General features: G+C 35.5%; 1 protein-coding gene across 6 annotated transcripts in view; it reads right to left on the reverse strand.

Annotated features, from left to right (window-relative positions):
* The window catches only part of LOC102018715, a 395385-nt gene that overhangs the window by 188549 nt on the left and 191112 nt on the right, over positions 1 to 15724 (reverse strand). The gene's annotated exons all lie outside the window — the stretch shown is intronic.

A 15724-nucleotide genomic window follows, 5' to 3' on the forward strand; every position in this document is an offset into this window, starting at 1 on the left:
ATATATATATATATATATTTATATTTTGCATTCCTTCTTTCTTTTTTCTTCTTTCCCTCATCCCAGTCACAACTGTAGTTCTTTTGTATCAGTGGCTGGATCTTTCATTTTGTCTTGAGAAAATAACTATAAATTATTTGATGAAAAACATATCATATATCATATCATAAAATAGGAATAGTACTTCATTAAACAGAGAAAGAAAAGTACTGTGTGTTGGGTACATCCTCTGAAATTCATGTGTTAGAAATTTAAATTAAATGTTGATGGTATTTAGAGGTGGGTGTTTGGAAAGTGATTAGGATTAGATAACTCATTGGGTGAGGCTGCCACTGTGGCATTAGTGGCTTTATAAGAACTTAAACCCTTTTTTTGCATTGGCAAGCTGATTTTTTGAATACACACTCTGTTCTTTATCCGACAAAGGAAAAAAAAACATTTTAATGCCTTCAACATACTTTGGCTAGGTAATATAAAGTTCTTTATGTCACAAACAGTACTCCTCTTATCGATGCTTATAAATCATTTTTCCCATTTTTAACTGGTTCCTTATAAAATTGGGTATTTGGAACCTCTAAGGTTACTTGTGGCCGTGTGATATTTTGTTTTACTTCTAAGGCAGCTATGATATCTGCTGATTATTTCGTCTTCTCTGACAGTTCTTCTGAAATTTTTCCTAAATTCAAATCTCAAAGTGAAAAAAATGTTTTAACGTCTTTAAATTATAAGCCATGCTGTGCATGGATTTTTACTCATGTTGCTTAGTAAACCAAGGGTGGCCCTGGTATATCGACCTCCACTATTGCTTACTTCTTCACATTGGCTAGGATTACCAGTTTAAAAGTCTGCTGGCTCTAAACTCAAAATACTTAAGCACCCATTTGTTTTAAACATGGTCCAAATAAGGGTAGTCATAGTCACTTAGAGCTTCTTGTTTTGCACAGCATAAAACTTCACTCAATATATGTTAATTATCAGTCAAGCAATTTAGGTGACAAAACACCTCAAGCCACTGATGTCCTTTGGACCTCTCAGACCCAGAGACTCCCTCCATTTTTCTGGAGATCACTAAGGCATGCAAGTCCCCTCCACGCTTCCACTTTCCAACAAGAGTTCCTTTGCCTTTCTTCCTTGCAGGGTGGTGGCTCCAGATCATTCTCTCTAGAAGATACTTGCTGTGAGGGACTTCTCACATGCATATCAGCACATGGGTGTCCAAATAAAGCTTGTGCTACAGCTACCTCATAGTCTTGTCTTTTTTCCTTGATCGATTCTAAGACCCATGAAGGGAAGGGGCCAGGTCCCACTGCTCCTTTCAAAAGATACCTCTACTGACTTAACTTCCAAGGGGTTCTATCCACTGTGTCTCACTTCCTAAAGGTTCTACCATCTCCCAGTAGTGCCACAGACTATGAACTCCATCTGGGGGACATCTAAGATCCAAACCATAATGCCCACCCTATGAACCTGGACTGGTCTTGTGAACTGCTTTGGCCAAGAGAATCCAACCAAAGTGATAATATGTCAGTTCTAAACATGTGCCACATAGCTCCATTCTCTCAGAACTTTACATCTGCATAAGAACAAACCAACAAGCCTTCAGAGAAAAAAGCAGCCTGAAAAGGGACCCGTTATACCCTCTCAAGTGAGTCCAGATGCCACCAGCTGAGTTGGACCAGACCCTCACAATAATCTCATGAAAAGTAATAAATAGTTTTTTTTAAGTAACTAAGTTTTGTGATGTTATTGTGTCAATAGATACTGACATGCACTCTTATATTTTCACTCAAAGATTAATGTAATTAATTAATATAATGGCTGTCAAATTGGTTTTAATTAAGATTTTTGTTGCAGAGGTAAATTATCTCTGCCAAACAATAATACTCTTGCTCAACACTTTATAGGATTACAAATGTTAAAAAACCTAAGTTTTGTCAATGCTTTCGGGTCAATAATATTTTCTTACTCTAACGTATTCAATAAACAAATTCTTATGGGATGAACAGTTATCTACCCAAAAGAGGATTGCACTCCTCTTCCCTCTGACATTGCTGGTTATGTAGTGAGTACACACTAAACGCACATTGTGTAGTACAGTCATATCACCAACACATGGCTACTGCCTTTCCCTCTCCCTTGCTCCAATATCTTGCTATTTGTTACATGACTTAATTTTTCTTTCTGGAAGAAACATCAAAAGAACAATTGCTTCATGAAGAATGCATCATTTTGTTAAGAATTTATGGTAGAAAGAAAAGATTTACAGGTATAGGCTCTTCAGGACAAGCTGATGTCACAACCATGAGCTGCTAGACTAGGCAAAGAACTGGGGCAGGATTTCAGGATGTTTTCTATCCAGTCTACATGTGGTAGTCTGCTTAATTTCATGTGGTACTCTGCTCAATTCAAGACCAGCAGAATAAAATTATCTCACATTGAATAAACTGAATTGTTGTTTTTATTTGTTTTCTAATAAACATGAGACAACTTCCATTCTTTGACTCTATTTATGAATTCCAATGTATTTGCCTTTACTTGTACAAGCTAGAATGATGCAAAAATGATGTAATTTTAACAACATGTAGTACAACAAGAACTGCTAATTCCTATCATTTTGTTTTGAAACTCTGTATCATTTCTATTGTTTTTGTTTTGTCTTGTTTTTGCCTATGTTGTTGTTATTGTACTACTGCTTTTTTATTTTCTTTATAATAAAAAAGATCTAATTGTAAAATGACATGAAAATGGTTGCAACTAACCTGTCAGTGCTCAAGGAAAAAAGTTACTAATCAAAATTTTCATATAATGATAAGCTAATAAATTATCAGAAACAAGTCAATAAAAATTAAGAACCCAGAGTTGTTTTATCCCTAAAAAGTTAAATATATAATGCTTTTACCAAGTTCACTATATCAGTATTTACTTACAAAGTTTTAATAAAAATCAATACTTTTCTACCATGATGTCACTGAATATTTATTTGTATCCATTTTCCATACAGTTTATGTGAAGTCATTGAACTAGGTATGGTGGCTTCATCTAGAAATATGGATTCACTTATTATGTTAAGATGATATCTACTAAGTTCATCTAGAGAACCAGCACACATTTCTATGAGCACACCTGATAAAATGTTTACTTCCTGGAAATCAAGGAATATTATACAGGTACAAGTTCTCTATGAACAATGTGATCAATATGAATGACAAATATGTACTAATGAAAAATGGAGTTTAAAAAAGGACAGAGAAAGGGGATGCTTTTACCACTATATACGATGAAGGTATAACTTGGCAGAGGAAATTCAGGTGATTCCTAATTCTGAACCTCAGTAGAAGAACTGACATGGACAATAAAAATCTCTGCCGCATAAAATCATTTTAAAAGAATATAACACTAGGAGGTTTTTCACTCACCTCGACAGCAGTCACTGAGGCCTTAGTATCATGCGATGCTAATTTTGCTAGTCATACGATATGACATTCTAGGTTTTAATCCATAACTTATTCCACATGTTAATGAAACTAGTCCAAGAAAATAAAACTAGGCCAATATTAAACCAAAAGTGGCTGAACAAACATATGCAATCAAAACTATCATATGAATAATCACAACGAAGGACTCTGAAAGAATGTGTCTTCCTTCACCATGAGTAAGGACACACCTCGTATCTCACAGTCAGTGGGAAGGGTATCTGCTACCTTGTGATAAACAAGCACAGCTAATTCTGTCTTGCACTCACCTCCAAAATAATTGGAATCTCAAGCCCTTTATTACTGAACCCATACCCAAATAATGATTTTCAGTCTCATAATACTGATTTCTTGGATAGAGACACAAACTTCAATAACTCATTTAGCTCTTGTTCACCTATGACAACCAAGAGTCATATACAGACAAAGTGGTTAGCCCTTTTCATATAATCTCAGATTTATATTTATTTCCTGAAAAAAAATCTACTGTTGATGTCTTTTTTTTGTTTCTAGCACCCACCTAAATCTTTTGTTGTAAAGCTGCCTTTTGCAGAATTTCAGAGTCTGTATCCCTGTTCAAAACACCACATACTCACAAAAGTCAACATCTCATATTTTGTCATCATTATATTCCCTAATTTTGGAATAATTCCTAAAGTTGGTTTTGTGACAGCCACATACCTTGAAGTTTAGTAATATTCTCAAAAAGTTTATTGTGGTTAATTAAAATATAAACCTGGCCCCAAGCAGAAACACATACATAATAAAATGTTTCAGTAATAATGTTAAATTACAGTATAAATAAGAAGGCACCATTGTTCACTTTCAAAAGTAGGAGAAAAAATTCTACATAACTATCTAATTTCAGAGAAAGTTTTGTTAAAGATGAATGCCCAATAATACTCTTGACTTCATAATCTATTGGAAAAAGTGACTTGGCAGTACGGATCAAGAGCATATGGCTTAGTAATTTCTTTCTGGGAATTATAGAAATGGCACATTTATGAAGATATTCATCATGTTTTCATTTATGATAAAAAATTAAGAAATAAATGCCTAAATAAATTATATTAGATCCAAAAAAAATTATCACAAGGTCATAAAACTGAAGAAGATTAGGGTTGAGAAAATGCTTATGATTTCAAACATCGATAGTGAGAATAAATTGTATGCATTATAAATTGTATTAAATTGCATAATGTATTAAAATGCATAATAAATTGTATTAAATTGTATGCATTACATGACTGTAAATTTTAAGTATATAAATAAGGGCAGAAAGAAACATTCCAAAATGCTGTTGTGGAGGTAATAATACAGTGTTTCTAAACAAGGGTGGATCAAAATCATCTGACAATTATTTTCAAGAAACTCCTACTCAGGACCTGCTTTCATGTATACTGATTCAATAACTCCTCTCTAGTTAAAAACATAAAAATCTAAATCCTAGATTGTAAACATAACATTAAGATGTAAAGAAAATGATGATTTGTTTCTTATTTCTAATTTTATCCACATTTTCTGAAACATACCAGGGTGCAAGCATTTGGAATAGCAACAGAAAGAGTAGCAACCTTTTATCAATCATTTACTTTGGAATTTCACCATTGATTCAAAAGGGTTTTGTTGGATAAATATTACTATTCTGATTTTATAAATGAGGAAACAGCTGCTTCCTAAGATCATGAAGTCAGAACTCAAAGCCCTCATACTCCTGTGCATGATAAATTCAGGAGAACAAAACTATCCAGGCAACAGATAGACAGGCATTGGCAACACCCAGTCCTCGAAGATCAGAATGATTTGAGCATGTTTGTCCAATTGTTTATTTCAGCATTATTTAAATATGTAGCCATATCATGTATACAGGTTCTGTTACTGAAGTATTCAATGTCTCCCCGGTCCAAGAATGAACAGTAGACGAGATGAGGGGATGTACTATGAGATCAGATTCCTAGAGGCCAAGTGATCTCCCCTGAATTAGGAAATCAGTAGAAATGAGGCTGGTTTGGGTTCTTAGCCACTAAATAATCTCTATGAAACTCAGAAAATCTTTATTATGATTAAAAAAAAGTGAGTCATTAGAGACCGGATATAAAACCAGTGTCCGCCACCAAAGGGACAAATTTGCCCTGAGGCCATCTCCTTCTAAACTCACTATAGGAAAGTTGGGAGACCAAAGTTAAAGTTTGCATTTGAATTTTTCATTTGAAGTTTGACAAATCTATGATCAAGGTATCAAGTCAAATGATTTACAGATACAGAAGAAATCATTAAGCAAAGTTACTTGTAAGAAAAGATGCAGTAAGTTAATTAGTAAGTTAATCATGTCCAAACATTAGACCCTGAGCTTCGCAAACATTTGGAAGGGGAATTTCCTTTCAAGTGCTCATACTTAAATAACAATATATATTAAACACTAAATTGGTTTCAGAGTTTGGTTCAGATATTGCCACTAATTAGTTTTGGCTGATATTGAAGTATTTTGTATGCTCCATTTATAAAAGCACTGTTTGCCCATCTGTTCATAGGTTGAAAGTGATTAAAGGATACTTATTTTGGCTGTTGTAAAAGCCAAATACTTTTTAAGCTGCAAATATGTGACAAAACCAGTTCAGGTTGCCAAGTTCAGAAAATATATTCAGAGAGATTTGTGATGCTTCCCTCCCCGAATCCCTCTCCCAACCTGCATTATCGAAGAGTAAATATGATGCTTTGCTGATGAGCCTCGCCTGCCTGCTTTATCCAAATGCTTTGCAATTTAGTTATAATTTACACAATTTACTCTGATTTGGATCTTCTGCTCCCAAGCTGTGTTGAGGGCCCTCGTTTCCTGCACGTTCAGCCTTGAAGTAGAAACATGTGATGCCCTCGTGCTTTGAATGTGGGATTTGAAAGCAGCTGGGGGAATGAGTGAAACAAGTTCGTGGCCCACTTTAATTCCCTAAATGAGGTCTATTTAGTATGAAAACAATGCATTAAATTCAGTATGGGTGATATAGTTTGTTTGTTCGTTTTTTTCTAAAAGGAATGCAATATATATCCACACAATTCAACTTTTGTCTCTGTATTATTTTACTACTCCATTTTCAAATCTTCCCAAGGGTTTAGTACTGTACAATAGCAGAAACTGTTCACTTCAGAAAAAAGAGCCAGATTCCTGGAACTTTCTAAAATAAGATGAAATCTTCTTGAAGAGGAAGATAATGTCACTTTTATTCAGAAAAAAAAAACTTATAGCTGAAATATCTGAATGAGAGGTGTTTTTGTTGGTGCTGTCTAATCTCCTTTTCTGTTTTGGTTAGTATATATTTGTGACACATAATCATTGCATTTGTTTGGGGGGAATTGGTACCTTAATTGTTCTTTTATATGCTTATCACTGTTCATAATGTGGCTCAGCCCTAACACCAAAAAAAAAAAAAAAAGTACTGTCCTGTATTTGGATATCCGTACATCCATAGCAGTCTGTTAAACTACATTATATTAAAGGAGACTGATATCCTGTTTAAAATGTCCAAAAGTATTTAAATCTCTAAACAGGGTATTTTTTTTTAACCCAGATACCTAGATAGAACATTTCAAGCTGTAAAATGTTTAAAGCAGTCAACATGGGGGACCAAAGTCAGATAGGGAAGTCACAAAACAGAAGAAATTCTCCTGGCTCATTGTAACATGCTTATGAAAAGATGAGGTTCATTGTTATTGCTGCTGTTGCTCTTGGGTTCAATTTTCCAGCTTTTCCTCAAAAACAATAGCAATTTTTACATTCCAAATTCAGTTTTAAAAACACACCTATTTCTTCCTGCTACTGTAAACATTCCGGAGGGGAAGTATTTATTATGAATTACATTGAAAAGATCATTTCACACAACACAAAGGCAAAGCCAGAGAGGAAACTGTTTTTGTTCAACTTGAATGGATCCTGACTTTGTGATCAGGGTAATGCACGGTGCATTTTCATGAAATGCTCTTTAACTCAGACATCTGAGACTCCTATTTATTGGACCTACATGTTTTACTTGTAAAACTGAAGAAAATTATCCTTGAAGGCAACTGAAGTGACTGGAAGGTTTACACCAGTGATATAATGGGAGCTGCTTTTTCAGGGGCACAGTGATGAGGTTGTCGATTTCCACAAGCTTATGTGTGGCATACGGAAACAATGAATTGTTCTACTCTTCTTCCCAGTATGGTAGTTTATTTCCCTTAGGGTATCTCTTTGCTCCAACCCAAACTTTATTTGGTCAGAGCAAAAAACAGGGAACTACCCTCTCCCATAACTCCTTATCTCTGAGACAAAGGGATGAAATTAATGATGTAGAATCTGTTTACAAATTCCTTGTCATAAAAGAGAATGTAGGTTACAGGGCTTCAGACAATTAGATAAATTCCCTTAAAAATTGGGTTGATTCCAAGACCAGTTTTTGATATTATATTCAATATTTTATTCCAAAGGACATATATGAAATCCTCAATCAGGGACACACAGAATGATGGTCAGAAAACAGTGGGCCAAATCCTACTAGAAAAGCAAGAGGGGCTGGGGAGATGGTTCAGAGGTACAGTGCCTGCCTGGCAAATGCAAGGTCCTTAGTTCAATTCTTGGTACCAAAAAAAAAAAAAAAAAAAAAAAAAAGTAAGAGCTATGGAGTGTACAAAGATGGGGTTTTTCAGCCAATATTTCTGTCTCCCTACTCACCCACTTTGTGAATTCTTCCAGAACAGAGTAATTGTAAATCAAGGTTTCTCTGCTTAAGATGTTATTCATTTTCACTGTACTATTGGGCCAGAGGACTGTGCTTTAGGGATAAGAACTTTTGTGTGTTTTCTCTCGTGATTCTGCTTGCTCCTCCTTGGACACTTCCTTATTGTTTCTAGGTAGGACTCACACCTACGCAGGGCCTTGCCTTGTACCAGGCCCAGCCAAACTCTTTCACTGTTACTCATTTCATGTGAGTGGTTGTTTCCTTACTCTCTGCTGCCTTCTTCAGCAGACACTAGTAGAATTATCTCTATGTGTTGTATGTGTTTGAAGAAAGTAGGCTCAAGACTTTTAGGAGCCAGGAAGCTCCTATGCTGGAGGAGAAAGCAAAAGACCTCAATTCAGTCTGTAGCCAAAATCAATCAGCAATAACTCAGTTTTCGTGGAGAACTCAGTTGTGAGAACCTGGTTATTTTGCATCCTGTATGATCCATCAACAGCTACACTTTCCCCCCACCTAAAGGCTGGACTGGGAAAGCAGAGGATGCTGACATGTTAAACTCTGGTGCCTCTCTCTGGGCCTAGACATTAGCCATGCTCAGAGCTCCAGGCTACTGATGGGCCACTGTCCACCCTTGCTCCTGGCTGGGTGTACAGATCTCTAAAGCTAAATTTTTGCAGAAGAAGAAGAGAAATAGATGAGAAGAAAGACACCAAACTCCCCAACTAATAATTAAGAGGACAGGCAAAATTCTTTGCAAGAGTCATAAACAAGGGCCCAGTAGTCCCTGAAAATGAAGATGAAAAGTAGGCATTTGGAAGTCCAGGGAGACAGACACAAGCCAGGAGAGCTGAAAGAATGAAAGATGAGGACAGAGGTCATACCAAACACCATCAAATGATCTCAGGGAAAAAGTTGATAATTAAGACAACTATTTGGCCTAAACTTAGCTACCTTCTTTCTTCTCTTACACCACTAAGAAATGATCCAGAGGAAGGTTGGCCTAGAAGACTTGATACTGTTAAGTAGCATCGTGTGACTTGGAAGTTAGTAGAAGTTTGGTGGTGGTGGTATTTCTAGGAACAAAAGTTCTCTGATAGCTATTTTCCAGGACTTCTTTCTGGCACAAGCTCATGGTCCTAGGTATCATCCAGGAGAGTTACTACAGTTCTTGTTATTGAGTAGAAAGGTAATTGTATCAGGAAGCAACTAAGTCACACTAGGAATTGATGATGGGATGGGGGGTAAATACTTGTCATAGTCCAATGTATCCTCTAGCTTCCTACACGAAGACTGGTCTGAGGACCAGCCAGTCAGCATCACCCAGGATTGATTGTACTTTGCTTGAGAAGAATGATCATCAAACTGAAATGGATAGAACAGATATTGGGAGGAGAGAACTCAAGCTGAAGCCCAGGAAGGATCTCACAAAACTGAAGCTTCTATTAGTATGTTAAATTTTATGGGCTGAGGCAAGTAATTGTCCATATACACCTGTTAATCTGCTGCCCTTGAAAAACTGGAGAATAAATGTGACATGAGGATTTTGAAGAGTGGTGTTGTAGTTTATATCGAGATTTCCTCCCAAAGCCTCATACACACATAGGTCAGGCATTGGGGAGGTGACTGAATCATGGGGGTGCAATACTAATATGGAGGGGTCCCCTGATGATTTTATAGCTGGGTGTGATGTTGGGATTTGAAGCCTGGTCAGAAGAGGTGGGTCATTGTGGGTGTGATCTGGAAGATATAACTCCATCCTTCTTCCCATGATCTCTCTCTCTCTCTCTCTCTCTCTCTCTCTCCCCAAGTCTCTCTCCACCTTTCTCTGTCTCCCTCTGTCTCTCTCTTTCTCTCTCTCTTTCCCTGCTTCCTGCCTGTCCTGCCATGAGCTCTTTCTCTTCCACCATGCCCTTCTGCCATGCTACCCACCTTGAAGCCAGCTGACTATGAACTGAAACTTCTACTGTGATCCAGAATAAACCCTTCCTCCTTAGAATTGTGGGTGTCAGTAGTGTGTCTGAGTGATGAGAAAGTGACTAGGAAAAATAGCAGGAGTTCTCACTTTAAAAAAATAAAAGGACAGAACATAAAATATGCAAAGTATGATCCTGTATATTTAATATCACAGTCTACCAGTTATCAGCTGAATGGAGCAGGAAGACTTACAGAACAAAGTTGTGGTACAGAGTCAGAATGTGCACAGAGTAAGTCATGCCATCCTAAATGCAATGACTTCAATTTCACTGTATTGTGCTCTGTTTGCTACATTGCTAACTTGTGCAATGATTTTGTGATATGTCTGAATTTTAGAAAGACAATTTTCAAGGTTCTTGTAAAATCATTATAATCAAGGTGGGGAAACATATTGGTTTGTCTTGGGTAATTGGATAGACAACATAGTTACTGATTTAGATAAAGAATACAAGATACAAGACTAGAAAAGGGAGAGACATAGTTATTTCAGTATTGTATGGTATGTATGGGATATTCTAGTAAAAATATTCAAGAAAAAGTTTCTACTTTTTAACTTAAGAACCACACATGGCTAGAAGGGAAAGAAAATAAATTATAAAAACAAAGGAAAGATCTAATAATTTGATGCATAAATTGAGTGAATATTTATCTGTCTTTATTTATTCAAAGTATAAAGTTTAATATGTTCTAGTACTGAAGAGACACTGGTGAATAAACCACAAAAAAATCCCCCATTCTCACTGAGTTTATATTCTAATAGACTAGGTAAGCAGAAATTACAACAAACCAGTTTACTATAGAGTTGTGATAGAAGGTGGTATGGGTTATGGGAGAAAACAAAGCAGGATTTGGGTGCTGGGAAACATGGCAAGGATAGAACATGCTACTTGGAATAGTGTGTAAAAGTCAGTGGAGGGGTTCCTGAGAAGATCATATGCAGGTTAATTATCAGAGAAAAATGTGCAAAGGAGCTAAAGCAAAGTGTAACAGCATTACTTCTAAAGTTCTGCAATTAGTGTGAATATATATAATCACAGACATGATTGCACAATAATTCCATTCTTACCTATGGTAGGTATTTTACCTCCCTTATTGTAGTTACCACATCATTTTATAGAATAATTATCTCCAGATGTATCTCTCCTGTACTCCTTGAATCCCTGGAAGCAACAACTTTTCTCTTATAATAGACAATGGCAGGAAGGAAGGAATGGAGAAAGAAAAAGAAGGAGGAAGAAAAGAACAGAATAGGAACAAATTAGAATATCTCAAAAATTCTGTTTTTCTTAAATGAGAGTTCAAATCAGTATGAGTCACTGCCCTTTCAAAGCGGACACAGTGATGGGCTCCATGAGTTTTCCCTAGGGCCTAGAGTTGGGCCACACTTTACAGTGTGTCTAGGAAACACTGTTCTTTCTTGAACAACATAATTTAATGGCACATTTTTTATTATAGTGGGCACATGTTTCCTCCCTGGACCAACGCCTTCCCTTTTGAGGAACTCGCTTTCTGCAACTCCAGCCCTGTGGAGTCTTCGGTGATCTGTCTAGGGCTGGTCATGTTTTACAAGCTGGGGAGTCACCTGGAATATTTCTGGTTTTCTTGTGTACTTTTTGATTTTAGGCATGTTTCTTTGGCAGGATTGTTGTTCGCTTGCCTGCTTGTTTTCGTGGGAATAGAGTCCAGCCTTTTTGGTGACAGTTGGAAGGAAGTAAATTAAAGGTACCTAGTAGCCAGCTATTTTCCTGGCCACATGAAGAGAAACTGTAGAAAGAGCTGCTAAAGCCAAGCGGAGGCAAGCTGAGATTAAAAATGAAAGAAAGGAAAGCATTTGGAAGACATTTCTCAAGCCTTTGAATCAGATGGACTTGAGGTGCTGAATAAAGCCAGAGAGCAGATGCCCAGCACGCTCTACAGTTATGTAATTTCCACTTGTGTAAATCTAGCCTCACTTTTCCTTATGCAGTGTGAACTACTATCTCAGTGAAGCTATCATAAAATACACACACACACACACACACATATATATATATATATATATGTTTAACTTAATGAGAAAACTGATAACAATGTATGGCATCAAGAAGAGCAACATGTGTGAGTTCAGGTTCAAGGAGATAAGTTTTGGGCTTAATATGGAAAATTGTGTGGAAATCGGAGCAATCTTTTGAATTAAGTGAGATACCCCTTGAGTGGAAGCATTGTGAGCGCCTGGAGAGTTTAAGGAGTCTAGGTGGTGGTGATGGTGGGGTTGCTTTAGCTTGACTCTGGAATTTCCCCTAAGGGGTCATGTGTGAAAGGCTTGATCTCCAGCTCACTGCTGTGGAGAGGCAGAAACTGTAAGAGGCAGTGTCTCATGAAAGGTTTTAGGTCACTGGGTTGTGTCCTCAAAGGGAATTTGGGAACCCCAGTCCTCCCTTGTCTCTTTCTCTCCTTTCTTTTGCCCTTCAGCCACCATGTGGGGAAACGTTCACTCCATCACATGTAACTGTCATGATCTGCTGCCTTGCCACAGGCCCAAAGCCGCAGGGCCAATGGATCATGTCCTGAGACCTCCAAAATGAGGAGGCAAAGTAACACTTGCCTCTTTATAAATGGGGAATCTCTGGCATTTTGTCGTAGAAACAGAAAGTTGACAGTTATAGAGGAGTCACCACTTGAATAGAGAGAGTTTGGGTAGCATATCTCTTAAGTGTCTTTACACTCTCGGAATCTGTAACCCTCCAGAAATAGAATGTATCACTGGAGGGCATCGCTGGAGGAATGTTATTCATCATAAATTTATTTTCATTCCATGCTTAGACTGAGAACTGACACAGGAAAAACTGTTGAAGATCTTTAATGATAAGCAAACTTTCCGTTGTGGTAACAGATTTGAGAATAAATCAAAGGAAAGTTATCCGGTACTAAATTATAACATTGTAATTGCTCAAAGAAAGGAACAACTAGGATGAGGGAAAGAAGAAAAAAGAAAGAAGGAATGCAAAATATAAATATATATATATGAATAGCTGTGATGACTGTATTGCTGATGTCTGATGGTGTATTGAAATGAACAGTTAATGCTTACAAGTTTTCATGTTCTGATCGACTGTGCAAGCTTGTGTCTGGTCCAAGCAATTGATTTGAAGGTAACAATATGCAATGGAATTACGATGGTGAACTCCTACCATCTTGTCTTGTGAAACTCTGTATTATCTCTACTGTTTTATCAAAGAATTATTTTCTTATTCCCTATAACGGTTTGAGCAATCTTTCATTCTTACATCTGGTAATCTGAGCAATGTAGTTGAGGATAGCGATATGTAATGTAACAACCACTGTTGATTTGTATTATTTTGCCATGAGACTCTGTACCACTTTGAATGTTCTTGCTTTGATTTGTTTATGTTTGTGATACTGGTATGCTGCTACTGTTCTATTTCTTTGTTTGTTTCTCATTTACTACTCTCTTTAAAATTTAAAAAAATAGATAAGTAAGTTATAACATTGTTTTTATTGTAAAAATGAAAGTATGTGATCTCCTTCAGGAAAAAATGATGATGAACAAATAATAACAGTAATTTTAGAGATTAAAAGGAAATACTCAAGTACGTACCTAGATCTTCAGATTCTAAAATGTGAATTTTATAATTAGTTATGCCAGCAGATATACCATATTACATTGTATCAAAAAAGAAGTAACTTAGAATAATAATCCAAATTTGCTTTTTAGTAAGATATTAGTGCCTCATTTATTATCCTTTTATGCAATTTTATACAAATTTTACTTGGTACATGTTTGCAATATATAACTTTTACATTGATTGTGAGGAGTTGGTACATGTATATTACCCTTTCAACTACACTAAGCCACAAAATAGGAAGAAGCGAGTATATAAATATTCCTCCTGTCTACTTATTTACATAAACCATATGAATTTTTTGAAACTTGAAGATCAAAAATGTAAGGGGAAATAAATGGTTCCAAAGCAGTATACTTTACCTTAACTATGGTACATATGATGGCTGATACATTTGTAAGCCAGAACTTAAGCAAATTAAACTTAAGCAAATTAAATTAAACTAAAAATATAAGAGGCTAATACCAGTCTTCAACCTTATCACAACTACAAATTTTGTATTATAAATCAACAAATTTAGAAATCATTTCTCCTATGAATTAAACACTCCTCAATTATTCTATAACAGTCATACATTTTGAAAAATGGCTATGTTATAAAAGTTCCAACAAAAGAGAAATTTAGCATAGGTATCTTTAATCTGGAAAATACTAACAACTCACTGCAAAAAAAGACAGCAAAAAGAGAATAAGGGTTATGTTCTTAGAATTCAATAGGTTATCCGAATGAAAATGGGGATTTTTGCTATATAGTTAACAATCCAAATAGACCTTAAGGAACATTGTATGTATACAAAGCAAATCTTTCTCTTAGAAAAAAAAAGTAGGACGTTGTTTCAGTAGTAAAATAAGATATTATATAGTTCCTGGTATACAAATTTTGCTTATATTATTGTTAATAGAATGTGCTGATGTATTAGTTCCTTTTTTCTAATTTTACAGAGTACTTTTTATATTTTAAAAATACCATATAAAAGAAGTGGAAAATGGACTAAGTAAAAAATAAATAAAGAAATTGAAAACATGATAGAGATGCTACTTCACAAGAATATATCATTAAATTTTTGCCTACATAAAGGAAAAATGTTTATACTATAATTTGTGCACACATTTCATTTTTTGAAAGCTCAAATTGAAGAGTGACACCTACTTGACAGTAATTCTTTCTGGTTTGGAAATTTTACATCAGGTATTTTACTTTAAAAAATAAAAGTCAGAACATTCCTTTGGTGTTTCTGAACTGAGATTGGCTTTCTTGAAAACGTTTAATGTGAACTTCTTTTTCCTTAAAAATACTTTTAGATGTTCTTAACCATATTTGATTTGTTGATATGGTTTTTGTGTCTCTAGGCATATAATCCAAAGCCTGGTACATATTTGACATTATATTTTAATCTTTATGAATTTCTAAATGCATCATTTAAATTGAAATATTAATAACTAAAGACATTACTCAGATGTTAAACAATTGCTGCAAAAATTACTTTCAATAAATGCTGGCATAGGTCTATATAAAATGAATATGTAGCAGAATCATCAAATCAGAGCAAAAAAGGTCATTTTTTCTCATAAAAGTATAAAATATTTAAGAATGACAAAATAAAATCATTTAATTTGTAGACTTTACAATTACTTACTCCTAGAAGTGTATGATTCTAGCATCTCTTTGTTTAATAGATGCTAATGAAAAGCCTTCTGTATACTATATATATTTGCACAAATAAATGTCCCTAAGCACTACAGCCTCTTGTTTTCTTTCTGAATACTGAAATTTATATGGTTGAAAATTAGGAAGATGGGCAGCAACAACAAAAATGTTAATGTGAACATTTGTCTTTCAGGTTTGTTATCATTGATGATTATGACAGAAATAACCAGAACTCCGATTTACACAATAAGGTAACAGGTTCTGGTCCCTACCGAGAATAAGAGTAGATTCCCACATC

This window comes from Chinchilla lanigera, unplaced genomic scaffold (genome assembly GCF_000276665.1).
Source record: "Chinchilla lanigera isolate Chin_1 unplaced genomic scaffold, ChiLan1.0 scaffold00070, whole genome shotgun sequence".
Taxonomy (NCBI): Eukaryota; Metazoa; Chordata; class Mammalia; order Rodentia; family Chinchillidae; genus Chinchilla; species Chinchilla lanigera.